This window comes from Rhodamnia argentea, chromosome 10 (genome assembly GCF_020921035.1).
Source record: "Rhodamnia argentea isolate NSW1041297 chromosome 10, ASM2092103v1, whole genome shotgun sequence".
Lineage (NCBI taxonomy): Eukaryota > Viridiplantae > Streptophyta > Magnoliopsida > Myrtales > Myrtaceae > Rhodamnia > Rhodamnia argentea.
The window spans coordinates 15778322-15790659 of NC_063159.1; positions in this window are offsets into that span (position 1 = coordinate 15778322).

A 12338-nucleotide genomic window follows, 5' to 3' on the forward strand; every position below is an offset into this window, starting at 1 on the left:
ACAAAAAAATTAATTATTTTTGTGAAAATCTCTCACACATAACTAGCAAATATGGGATGATCAAGTTTGACAAAGGAGATGAGAAGATCGAGTTCTACAAACAAGCTACTTGGTATTTTTCGAGTTCTATATACAAGTAAAAAAGTAAATTCTCATATAAGTCACGTAGAATCACACTCAAAATAAACCTAAAATCAGTGACAAACAGAAGTGAATATGGTTCCGGCATTTCATCGAGCATGTGGTGCATGAATTAATCATACCATTCACATTTAAGTTTCGTGTTATAATTTCGACACACAACAAGGACAAGAACTAACATGAACGCCTAACATAGCAAGAGCAATACCTAAGCATATAGATTTCAAGACAAGCAGTAAATCATGTAGGGGCCAAGTTTGGTACAAATCAATAACAAACAAAGCAACCAAATATGCATTTTGAAGGGTTCTTGGAAGCATAGAATCTCGAACATAGTGTCGAATGGAGGAATATGATTTTCCTACCTTGACAAAACGAAACCTATGACATACACCCAAAGTCGCGACCGAGTAAGGCAGAGGTGGCAATGGGAAGAGATGAACCGAGCTTGTGGCGATGTGGAATGGAGTCTGGATTGTCGAAATACTCTCGTTCGTTGAAGGGAATGTTGGAGAAGATGAACCGAGGGGCTAGGGTTTTTTTGTGTGGAGAGAAAATGAGTTACCCGAAGAACGTCAATTAAGTTAGTATTTATTATAAAAAAAACCTAAATTATTATTTATTAAAAAAATCAAGTTATTTCCATGTGGACCTAGTCCACGTCAACAGACCAAGGCGGACGTGTCATCCACGTCAGCAAATTTAACGGAAAATTTAACGGAAGTTAACGGAGGGTAGATTTGTCAAAAGTGTACCAGTTTGGGGTTTTTAGTGGTCAAAAAATTAATTTGGAGTAAATTTATCACAGACGTACCAATTTGGGGTTTTTCGTGGTATTAACCCAAATTCAAAATAACTAATAAGAAAATCTTACTTGTATTTACAATGTTCGCACCTATATACAAGAAATTGAAAATATAAAATTAAAAAGAAACATGCATTATAGTACTCTCATTTGTGAATTGATTTTCCTAATACATGTGATTATATGATAAGAATGATGAGAAATAATAAGTGCGATGGAAACTATTTAAAATGAACTTGCTTGGATATAAAAAAATGAAAAAAGTGGCTGATAACCGATGTCATGGAGGCAATTAAGGTGTAGAAGAAAGCTTACTTGCTCCCGAGCGACTTCGCCGGAGGATCGAAGTCCTCAATTGTTTGTCTAGCAATTGGTAAAATGCAGCTGTTCAAATAACTTTAGTAAAATAGTTGTGCACTTCCATAAACCAAGTGAATTTCAACTTGAATAGTCATTGAAGTAAGCGGGAACAATAATCACTACTTTAGTTACTTCGTCAATTTAGAAACTTTGAAGCATCACTCAGTATCTACATCCGCTGTTGTCATGAACTTATAATTCATTGTCCAAACCGTATACTCAAGCCAACTATCAGTCAACATATTAAGCAAAAGAGAAACAAGTTTTCAGTATCAAAACAATTAACGACGTCAACACAATAAGCATTGATCACGATTTGAGTCATGTATCAACCCTTTGAAGTTTGAATGCATAACTCATGCTCATGACCTTCGTAATATATTATAATTAGTAGTTAAGATCACACAAAACTATTGCCAAAACAAAGAATTATTTGGCATCCATAAACTCATTAATCTATCCTATACTCTTAAGCAGATATCTCTCCCTTTCAAAGTCCTTGACAAGCTAATTTCCGTGCAATTTTTCCTACTTGTCTAATCTATAAAAAAAGTGATGCACACCGGCTAACCACACAACTCCAACTAACCTAACTTAAAATGTTTTAAATTCTGTTTTAACTAAGAATTTATTCCATGAACCGGCAATCAAGATAAGTATCCACTGTTATTATGAAGTTAAAATTCATTGTTTAGACGGTACACTCAAACCCGATATAATGATTACTCAACCGAGAAGGTTTCTACCATTGCTCACATTTTCATCACTCTCTTCCTCTATTTCATAAGCGGTGTGAGCCAACTCTGTGCCATCTTGCAACACAAGTTCGACTCCTTGATCAGTAGCACCCGAAAATGCCTCGTCTTGCTATACAGGTACAAGTTTGGATCCCCGAGTAGCAGCACTCAAAGATACTCGTCATGCAATGCGGGTTTGGCTCCTCTAGCAGCAAAACCCGGATATGTCTCGTCATGCAACACGAGTACGGGTTCGGCTCCTTAAGTAGTAGCACCCAGAGATAGCTCATCTTGCAACATTCACCGTCTTCCAACGACATACAAGACCACAAGAACATGAGAACTCATCCATCGTTTAGCGATCTTGTAAGCTCTGAGAGAGAGAGAGAGAGAGAGAGAGAGAAACTATTCGAAATTGGATCCCCAATGTGGGTCTAAGAAAGGTCATTGTTAGACATAGAAATAGAAATCCTATCACAATCACACAAAAAGAAAGAGTACCAAAATGCTCTACATGAAAATGGTAATAAAAACATGATTTGAAAAGGCAAGTATTCATAAAAAATTTTCGGTACCCGGGGGTGACTCATCTTGCAACATATTTATAGGTTTAGCTCCTCAAGTAGTAGAATCCGAAGATGGCTCGTCTTGCAACATAGGTTTGGATTCGGGTCCTCGAGTACAAGCACCCAGAGATAACTCGTTTTATAATATATGTACAAATTTAAATCCTTAAGCAATAGCACTCGGAGATGGCTCTTCTTGCAATACAGGTACAGGTTCGGCTCCTTGAGCAACAACACCCAGAGATGGCTCATCTCACAACATAGGTTCATGTTCGGTTCCCCGAGCAACAACATCTAGAGATGATTCGTCTTGCAACATAGGTACGGGTTCGGCTTCTTGAGCAGCATCATCTAGAGATGGCTTATCTTCTACACAGGTTTCCGGTTTTCCAAGCTCGGAGAGAGAGGGGGGGGAGGTCTCAGAAGAGAGAGAGAGAGAGAGAATGAGAAACGCTTAAAGAGTGAAAAAAAAAAAAAAGCTATTTGAAATAGGCTCCCTCGAATGCGGGTCTATGAAGGGTAGCTCTTAGACACATAAACAGAAACCCTAACACAACCACACAAAAAGAAAAAGAACCAAAAGCCTCTACATGAAAATGGTAACAAAAACATGATTTGAAAAGGTAAGTACTAGAAAATTTTTTCGAGTACCGAGAGATGGCTTGTCTTACAACATACGTATAGGTTCGTCTTCTTGAGTAGCGGCACACGGAGATAGCTCATCTTGCAACACAAATTCATGTTCGGCTCTTTGAGCAGCAACACTCTGAGAAGTACATGACCTCCGCCATCACAATTGTCAACCAGCGGCCAAACCGGTCGGAGATCGGTCTCGCTATCACCAACTCAAAAAATGCTAACAGGTTGAGGAGCTCCGTCACAACCTCATAATGCTTGTCGAATATCGCTAGGTCCATCTTTATAGTGTCATCGCCCCGCTCATCACTACTTGTCATGGAAAAATTCGAAATAACTAGTAAGAAAAACTTCTTTGTCATTACTTTTTTTTTTCACAAATGAATTAAGTTGTAAGTTGCAAAAGAGAGAGGACATTCATATAGTACGTGAAGTTCATCTTTGATGAATAATCGGAAGACATTGGTGAAGTTCCTTTGTCTTTACTTTCATTTTTAACTTCAAAGCTCGTTTGCAAATAACTACACTAATGTTTCTAAACTTACACAAATAGCAAATACACTTGAGCCAAATAGTTATTTACCCAAAACTCAAGCTTAACCAAATGCAAATCTAGTGGGTCCATGCTTCATGAATGACTAGTCTCCACATGTGTCATAATATCCCACAAGGGGGGGGGGGAGGGAGGAGGGGACTAGCCATATGCTACCATCATCGAGGTCATGGAGGTAATTAAGGTGTAGAAGAAGGCTTGCTTGTTCCACAACGACTTCGCCGGAGTATTGAAATCCTCGGTTATTGTTTCTTTAGCAATTGGTAAAATGCAACTGTGTAATAATTTTAGTAAATTAGTTGTGCACTTCAATAAACCAAGTGAATTTTAATTTAAATAGTTTTTTGAGAATTTTTTTGTCATTGAAATAAGTAGGAACATTGACCACTGCTTTAGTTACTTTCTCAATTCGGGAACTTTGAAGCATCATTCACAAGCTTTCTCGGCGCCTACATCTACTGTTATCATGAACTTATAATTCATTGTCTATATCATACTCAAGCCAACTATCAATTAGCACATTAAGTAAAAAAGAAACCATTTTTCAGTATCACAGCAATCAAACCACGTCAACACAATAGACATAGATCACGATTTAAGTCATGTATCAACCCTTTGAAGTTTGAGTGCATAACCCGTGCTCATAACATTCGCAATACATTATACTTAGCAGTTAAGATCACACAAGGCCATCAAGAAAACAAGAAATAATTAGGTATCTAAGAACTCATAATCTACCTTGTATTCTTAAGAGGATGACTCTCCCTTTTAAAGACCTCGACAAGCTAATCGATGTGCAATTTGTCCTATTGTCCAATATATGAAAAAGTGATGCATACCAGCTAACCATATAACTCCAGCTGAGCAACTTAAAATGTTCTAAACTCTATTTTAAGTGAGAATTTAATCCATGATCCGGCAATCAAGATCAGTATACGGTATAGGCATTAAATTGTAACTTCATAACAACAGTAGATACCGATCTTGATTGCCGGATCATGGATTAAAGAGAGAGAGAGAGAGAGAGAGAGAGAGAGAGAGAGAGAGAGAGAGAGAGAGAGAGAGAGAGAGATGGCGAGATTTTAGAAGAGAGAGTTGTCCTTGGAGTATAGAAATGGTAGAAAAAGAAGATGAAGTGCAAGAGAGAGAAAGATGATGAGGTTTCGTAAGAGAAAGCTGGCCTTGGAATCCAAAAAAGCCGAAGAAAGAAGAAGATAGTATGCAAGAAAGAAAAAGAGGGCGAGGTTTCAAAAGAGTTAGAGAGAGTGAGAAATGTTTAGTGTGAGAAAGTAAGCTATTCAAAATAGACTCCTCCAATACGGGTCTAAGAAGGGTCATTATTAGACACAAAAATAGAAGCCCTAACACAATTACATAGAAAGAAAAAACATCAAAATACTCTACATGAAAATGGTAACAAAAACATGATCCGGAAAGGCAAGTATGGTAAAAAATTTCAATACCTGTAGATGGTTCGTCTTGCAACACATGTATAGGTTTGGCTCTTTGAGTAGTAGCACCCGAAGATGAGTCATCTTAAACACATGTACATATTCAACTCCTAGAGCAATAGCACCAAGAGATGGCTCGTCTTGCAATACGGGTAAAGATTCAACCGCTTGAGCAACAACACCAACAGATAGCTCATCTTACGACACGGGTTCGCCGACTTCCAACAACACACAAGACTCGCAGGAACATGAGAACTCATCCATCATTCAGTAGTTATGTAAGCTCGGAGAGAGAGAGAGAGAGAAATTATTCAAAATTGGCTCCCCAATGTGGGTCTAAGAAAGGTCATTGTTAGACATAGAAATGGAAATCCTAACACAATAACACAAAAAGAAAAAGTACCAAAATGCTCTACATGAAAATGGTAACGAAAACATGATTTGAAAAGGCAAGTATTGATAAAAGTTTTTCAATACCCGGGGGTGGCTCATCTTGCAACATAGGTATAGGTTTGGCTCCTCAAGCAGTAGCATCCGGAGATGGCTCATCTTGTAACAATAGGTTCAAGTTCGGGTCCTCGAGTAAAAGCATCCGAAGATGGCTCATCTTACAACACATGTACAAATTCAACTCCTTGAGCAATAACACTTGGAGATGGCTCGTCTTACAACACAAGTTCGGATCCTTGAGTAGCAGCAACTGGAGATGGCTTGTCTTGCAACACCCAAGGTGTTAATGAATTACTATTCAGTGTATACTCAAGCGAACTATCAATCAACACATTAAGCAACTAGTTTCAAGTATCACAACAATCAAACCATGTCAATACAATATACATAGATCATAATTTGCGTCATGTATCAACCGTTTGAAGTTTGAGTGCATAACCCGTACTCACGACATTTGCAATATATTATACTTAGCAGTTATGATCACACAGAAATATCGACAAAACAAAGGATGATTTGGCATCTAGGAACTCATTAACTTACTCTATGCTCTTAAGCGAACAACTCTCCCATTTAAAGACCTTGACAAGCTAATTGCTGTGCAATTTATTCCGTTGCCTAATCTATGAAAAGAGTGACGCATACCAACTAACCACACAACTCCAACTAACCTAACTTAAAATGTTCTAAACTCTATTTTCACTGATAATTTATTCCATGAACCAGCAATTAAGATTAGTATCTATCGTTGTTATGAAGTTATAATTCATTTTCTAGACCATATACTCAAACCCGATATAAAGATCACTCGGTTGAGAAGGGTCTCTACCATCACCCGCGTTTTCATCACTCGGTACTATCTCTATTTCTGGCTTCATTTAAGCATGAGCCAATTCGCCACTGTCTTTCGACAAATGTTCGACTAGGTTTCTTCAGCATGAGCTAACTCGCCGCTCTCTTCCGGCACATATTCAACTTGGTTATCTCCGGCAGCCTCCGTTTCTTCAACGCAAGCCAACTCGCCGCCCTCTTCCTCTACAAGTTTGTATGGGTCATCTCCAGCAGCCTTCGTTTCTTCAACACGAACCAACTTTCCGCTCTCTTCTGCCACATGTTTGACTAGGTCATCTCCGGCGACCTCCATGTCTTCAGCACAAGCCAAATCGCCGCCCTCTTTCGCCACATGTTCAATTGGGTCATCTTCGGCAACCTCCATTTCTTCCAACAACATACAAGACCCACAAGAACACGAGAATGAATCCATCGTTTAGCGATTTTGCAAGTTCGGAGGGAGAATCGGAGAGATTTAGCCGGCCTTGGTAGCGTTCACGAAGAAAAAAAGCAAAAACAATACGAGTAACGAGGTTTTTTTACTCACAAATAGCAAACATTGAGAGTGGGTAAGAGGTTTTTCCGATGTACCTAGGGTTTGCATAGAGAGAGAGTGTGTACACAAGTTAAAAAAGGGATTCGGGTGAAATGTGGAATCCCTAATTTGCACAAGGTCAACTCACATGAAATCCCACCAGCCAAGCCTTGATCAAACCAATACAATCACGAACCAAACAACATCACCATGAACATCGAATTAATATGTTAAAAAAAATTTCACAACTATTATTGAACAGATGCGATTCCATTCGTATTTTCCAAAAATTAAAATTAAATTTTCCTCCTCGAGTTAACATTTTTGATGGTTTTGTTCTATCTGCTGTCCACACCACGTGAAAAAAAAAAAAGAGGATACAAATTAGCTCCAGATTTGACAAAATCCACCTTCATCTTTGGGGTTGTTCTTCAACCGCATATGACCATGGCAATGGTTGCTGCACACGTTAAATCTAGGGTTTTCTTTTTTTAGTTTGTTTCTTTTAATGGATAAGAAATTGCATAAGCTTTTAATCAAATGGTTTTTTTTTATCTCGATGACTTAACGCGGTCCAAGAAATCAAGACTATCTGCTAATTTATATTTTTTAGGCTCATAAAATCTAATTTTCAATCGGATGTATGGCAATGTTATGCTTCCCATTGTAACAACGAGCCGCCGATCACAACTCTTGGATAATTTAGACAGTCAACCGAGTTTTAGAAGGGACAACAATGGAGTTATCAATCGAATTAACATAACTTTTTTTTTTGTTTTTTTAAGTGGGCATTCCATTTAGAAATTATTATTATTATTATTATTATTATTATTAGGGGGGTTTTCATCAAATGTTTGAATTAGTATTTTCACAAATGCATCTATTTTCCCGATTAACATGCCTTTTTTTTTTTTTTGTTAAGATGATTAACATGCCTTACAAGCTTGATGGTGGTGGGAAACCGGTTGACGGGGATGCCGACAACCGGTTTAGCACCATTGCCAGCCCTTCTCGGCGGTGGTGGACAGCAACGAGCATTGCAAGAACCTCATCGCTGCTACTGCTTCTCTCTTTCTTTCTTTTTTTTGCTTATTTTTTAATGAAAAATTTATATAAAATCAAATTTGAACCAATATGACGCCATTTTAGCCACTTCATTGTCATGTAGGAGAGAGAAAATATTCAAAAAAGTCACGTCAGTATTTTTTGTTAGTCAAGTTGGACGGAGTTAACGGAATGACTTGATGGCATCAATTGGACAAGTTTTAGGACTTGATTGCACTTTTTGTAAGTTTTAGGACTCAATTGTACTTTCGCAATAAGTTTTAGAACTTTCAGTGAACATGTCTCTTTATCTTACTATTCGATATGCAATCATCCACTTCAAGGATTTCAACACTTAATTGGCTTGATGATATCGGGTATAAATATAACAAGAGTAATTATTAAAATGGTATTACCATTGCATAAGATATCATCTCCAAAAAACCCATGTCAAGGCAAGAGCTTCTTTTTATTACTTGCTGAGTGACACACGCTTATAAGCCCCCAAAGTGGGACTATTTTACTATTTAGTCCTAAAAAACAATGCACCTTTTCCTCCCTATGCTGGTAAATTTTTGAAGATTCAAGCGTCCAAATCAAACAGCTTAACGGTAAAATGATCTTTTAGTAATTTGTTGGCAAGTTACCGACGATTTTACGGAATTACCAACTCTTTTTATCAGTTTACATATCATTTTTGCACCTTTTACTAACTTTTATTTATTTTTCTTACCAAAGTCTGAAAAATTTCACCGGTTTCTATATAAATTAACCAATTGCTAACTTCTTTTTCCCAAAGGATGACATATAAGAGGATGGGGTCACTGTACTCCCTCCGTATATTATACTTTGGCTAAGGTCTACGTACGCATAATCTATTCGACATCGAATGTGAGCTATATTGGTTATGCAACACTAGACATTGTGCTGTGTTTAAAATAAGATCTCACCTAGATTCTTGTCCGAGCAGTTTTAAATATACTGAAGATCAGTCTACAAAATATATAGGTATGTTAAGTAATGTGGTAGACTGCAAGTTGGAACAAGAATTTATTTGGGTGTATCTAGCCTATAATGCCCATGTGACGTTCCTAAACATATTAGTTTTGTGAGCCCATTTTAGTACACTTGACATATTCACACGGTTTAATCGTTCGCAATCTTACTTTTTCTCAGATTCAATTCCATCTCAGATCTATTTCCTGCGCAATCAAAGCCGCGGCTTCACTTTGTTGAAGCATTGTCCCATATCGCTTGACAACGGCTCTTAAATACTCTTTATATTCGTGTGGTCTCTCTACTTCTAAAAGCTTAAGTTATAGGGTTTGATTTTTTAACATGATATTAGAGCTAGTACTACCCTTTTTGCAAATGTGCGTTCACTTCCTATTAGTCAAATTCCACGTGCTGCTCGACCAAAAGAAATCAGACATCATCCATGTTTGCATCTCCCAAACGATCAGCCAAAGCCAAATATGTCTAGCTATGTAAAGAAGTGGGGTGGGGGCACCCACCCTATACTCTCTACAAAGCCCATCAGCTTCCTGCCCACAAATTTGGATTCGCATCGCGTTCAACGTCGCAACAGTTAAGCCCCTACCGATGCTAATACCCATTACCCGGCACGAGCCATCCCTAATGGTAATACCAACTCCGTCTACTGCCTCGCCTAGCTATTTCGCAACCACCGAATCCGATATACAAAGATCGCCACTAAAACTTGTTCACTCAATGATCATAGCTTTCATTTCCGCTCGCCAAGAGAAAAGCCTAGCTAGGACAATCGATGACTGAGTGCCATCTATAAGCGACAACTTCAAGCATGAGCTCATAAGCTGAGACACAAATTGCTCCAACTCTAGGGGAGAGAGATTAAACTAGCGTATCTCTCATTCCGTAGAGACAGATCGGGTCTTTATAGACTGAACAAGATCCGATCTCGATGAGAGGGCTTTCACCTAACTCATTGAACATACTTGTCGATTCGATCTGCATCCAAGTCTTCGGACAAGATCGTCCTCATTCATCGGGCATCCCTTTTTATCGTTGCCTAAGATAAGATGCACGGTACACGGTCGCTTATCTGTTGTTGGTGGGACGAATGCACCCAGAAAGAGCATAGATAGATAGAGGCTTGGTGATGAAAGCTACGGGCTAAACTCTGTCTGATAGTTGAAACGTCGAAGCTGATCGTTCTTCTTCTTTCTCCTTTCTTTGGGGGGTGCGGGGTTGGTGGATCTTAGGTTTTACAAAGTCTACACCTACTCACACTCGATGAGATGACTTTGCGGATCAGTCGAACTCGACAAACACCGTGGAAATGTAATCACCAACCAACAATGGAAAGTGACTTGAGGGGTGGTCAACCGTTTTACCAGAAAACCAGGAGATTTCTTGGTTCAATCCTGCTTTCATCTCTTCACGGATGGAGAAAAAGTCTAGGGGTTGATGAGCCATTGATATAAATTACCTTTCTATGAACTTAATGGAAAATAAATAGGCTTAATATCCTGCAAAAAAAAAAAAAGCTCCTTTTGGTAGAAAAAAAATCACTAACTTTTACTATAGTGTCAAATCCGCTCCCGTGTAAAAAATTTGTCGCTATTTTTTTTTAAATTATCAACATCAATGCCAATTAGAGGTTCATTATCAGAATCAATGGCCATTTTTAGATGCGGGGGCAAATTTGGAATTTGAGTAAAAGTTGGTGAATTTTTTCGAGACAAAAAGAAAATAATTTGGGGCGGAATAAGGATTGAACCTAAAGTTGGGATTTTTTTTTCTTTTCAACCAAATTAGGCCAATATAAATATGATGATGCCTCCAAACGTTGATGAAGAGAGAAAAATATGGCCCATTAAGATTCTGTTTGTTTTACAAAAAAAATGAATTTTTTGAAAAATATTTTCCTAAAAATGATTGCTTATATAACTTGAAACATTTAACCAATAAAAAATAATTTTATTATCAATAATAATTTGAGTCTAAATATTTTCATGGACGGCGAATTTTTTTTTTTTTCCGTTCATCCATTATACGAGATACAATCGATTATTTTAGAAAAATATTTTACAAATTAATCAATTTCTGCGAAATAAATGGAACTTAAATTAAATGGATTTTCTCTGTTTTCAATGTATATGAGCATGATGGCACACGTGCAAGTGGAAGGAAAGAGAGGGAAGAAAGTGCAAGGAATTGGAGAGGGTAGTTAATTACTCAGTTAAGAGTTGAGGTTCGATTAAGTGGTTGTTAAAGATACTAGATAAATTTAGGAAAAAAAAAACATGTTTTTTTCCCTATAATTTACACCTTATTATTCTAATACTTACATATCTGATTTGACCTATGAACGCCACCGGTGCTACATTATAAGCACATTGGAAACGTAGATAAGTTTAACAGGAAAATGCGGGGTGAATGGATGGGTGGGTAGGTTAAGGAAAGTTGGAGAAATGGCACGAAAGAAAGGTGGTGAGAGGTACCTGTTCTTGCCTTGTTACCTTACCAACCTCCGTTGAGAGAACTTGTGAAGTTGTTTACCAATTGACAAAATTCAAAACTATCACCACTCAATCGAAAACAAAAAGAAAAATTATCATCTGAAAAATTTAGAAATATTTCAATGAATTTGAAGCAGACACCCAATGAATGTATCGTTTTTTTTCCCGTTAGCAGCTCACGGATTAGCTGCACAAAAAGAGAAAAAGGCGTTCCCTCCATCTTATGCGCTCGATTACAATTTGATTGGCCTAACATGTTCGTAACACGAACCGACACGATCCTCAAAAAGGAAAACAAAAGAATTAAGACCGTCGAACATGATGATCGTGCGACGTTAAGGGGGAGCCCCTGCCCGCTGCCAGTTGGGCTGGCCCCTTTGCTGCAAATGAACACTTCGCACCGACACTTTGTGGTTTCCACTCTACTGCCAATCCTTTCTTCTTCTTCTTTTTCCTATCTCCTTTTTTTTTTCTATTTTTTTTTTTTCATGTTTGTATTTTTTTTTGGGTAAAATTCACGTTCAAGTTCATTCGACTTTATCGAATCAGATCGAGAAAGCAACACGTGTTTTACTTTTACTGCAAGCCACAGATGGGCCCATGCGCAAATGAGAGTCTTTTGCTTGCTTCTTGTTTGCTCGCTTGCTTGCTTCTTGTTTGCTCCATCTTTGACCAACTTCTACCACCCCAAAAGAAGATCAGAACCAGATCAATTGTGCGTATCGA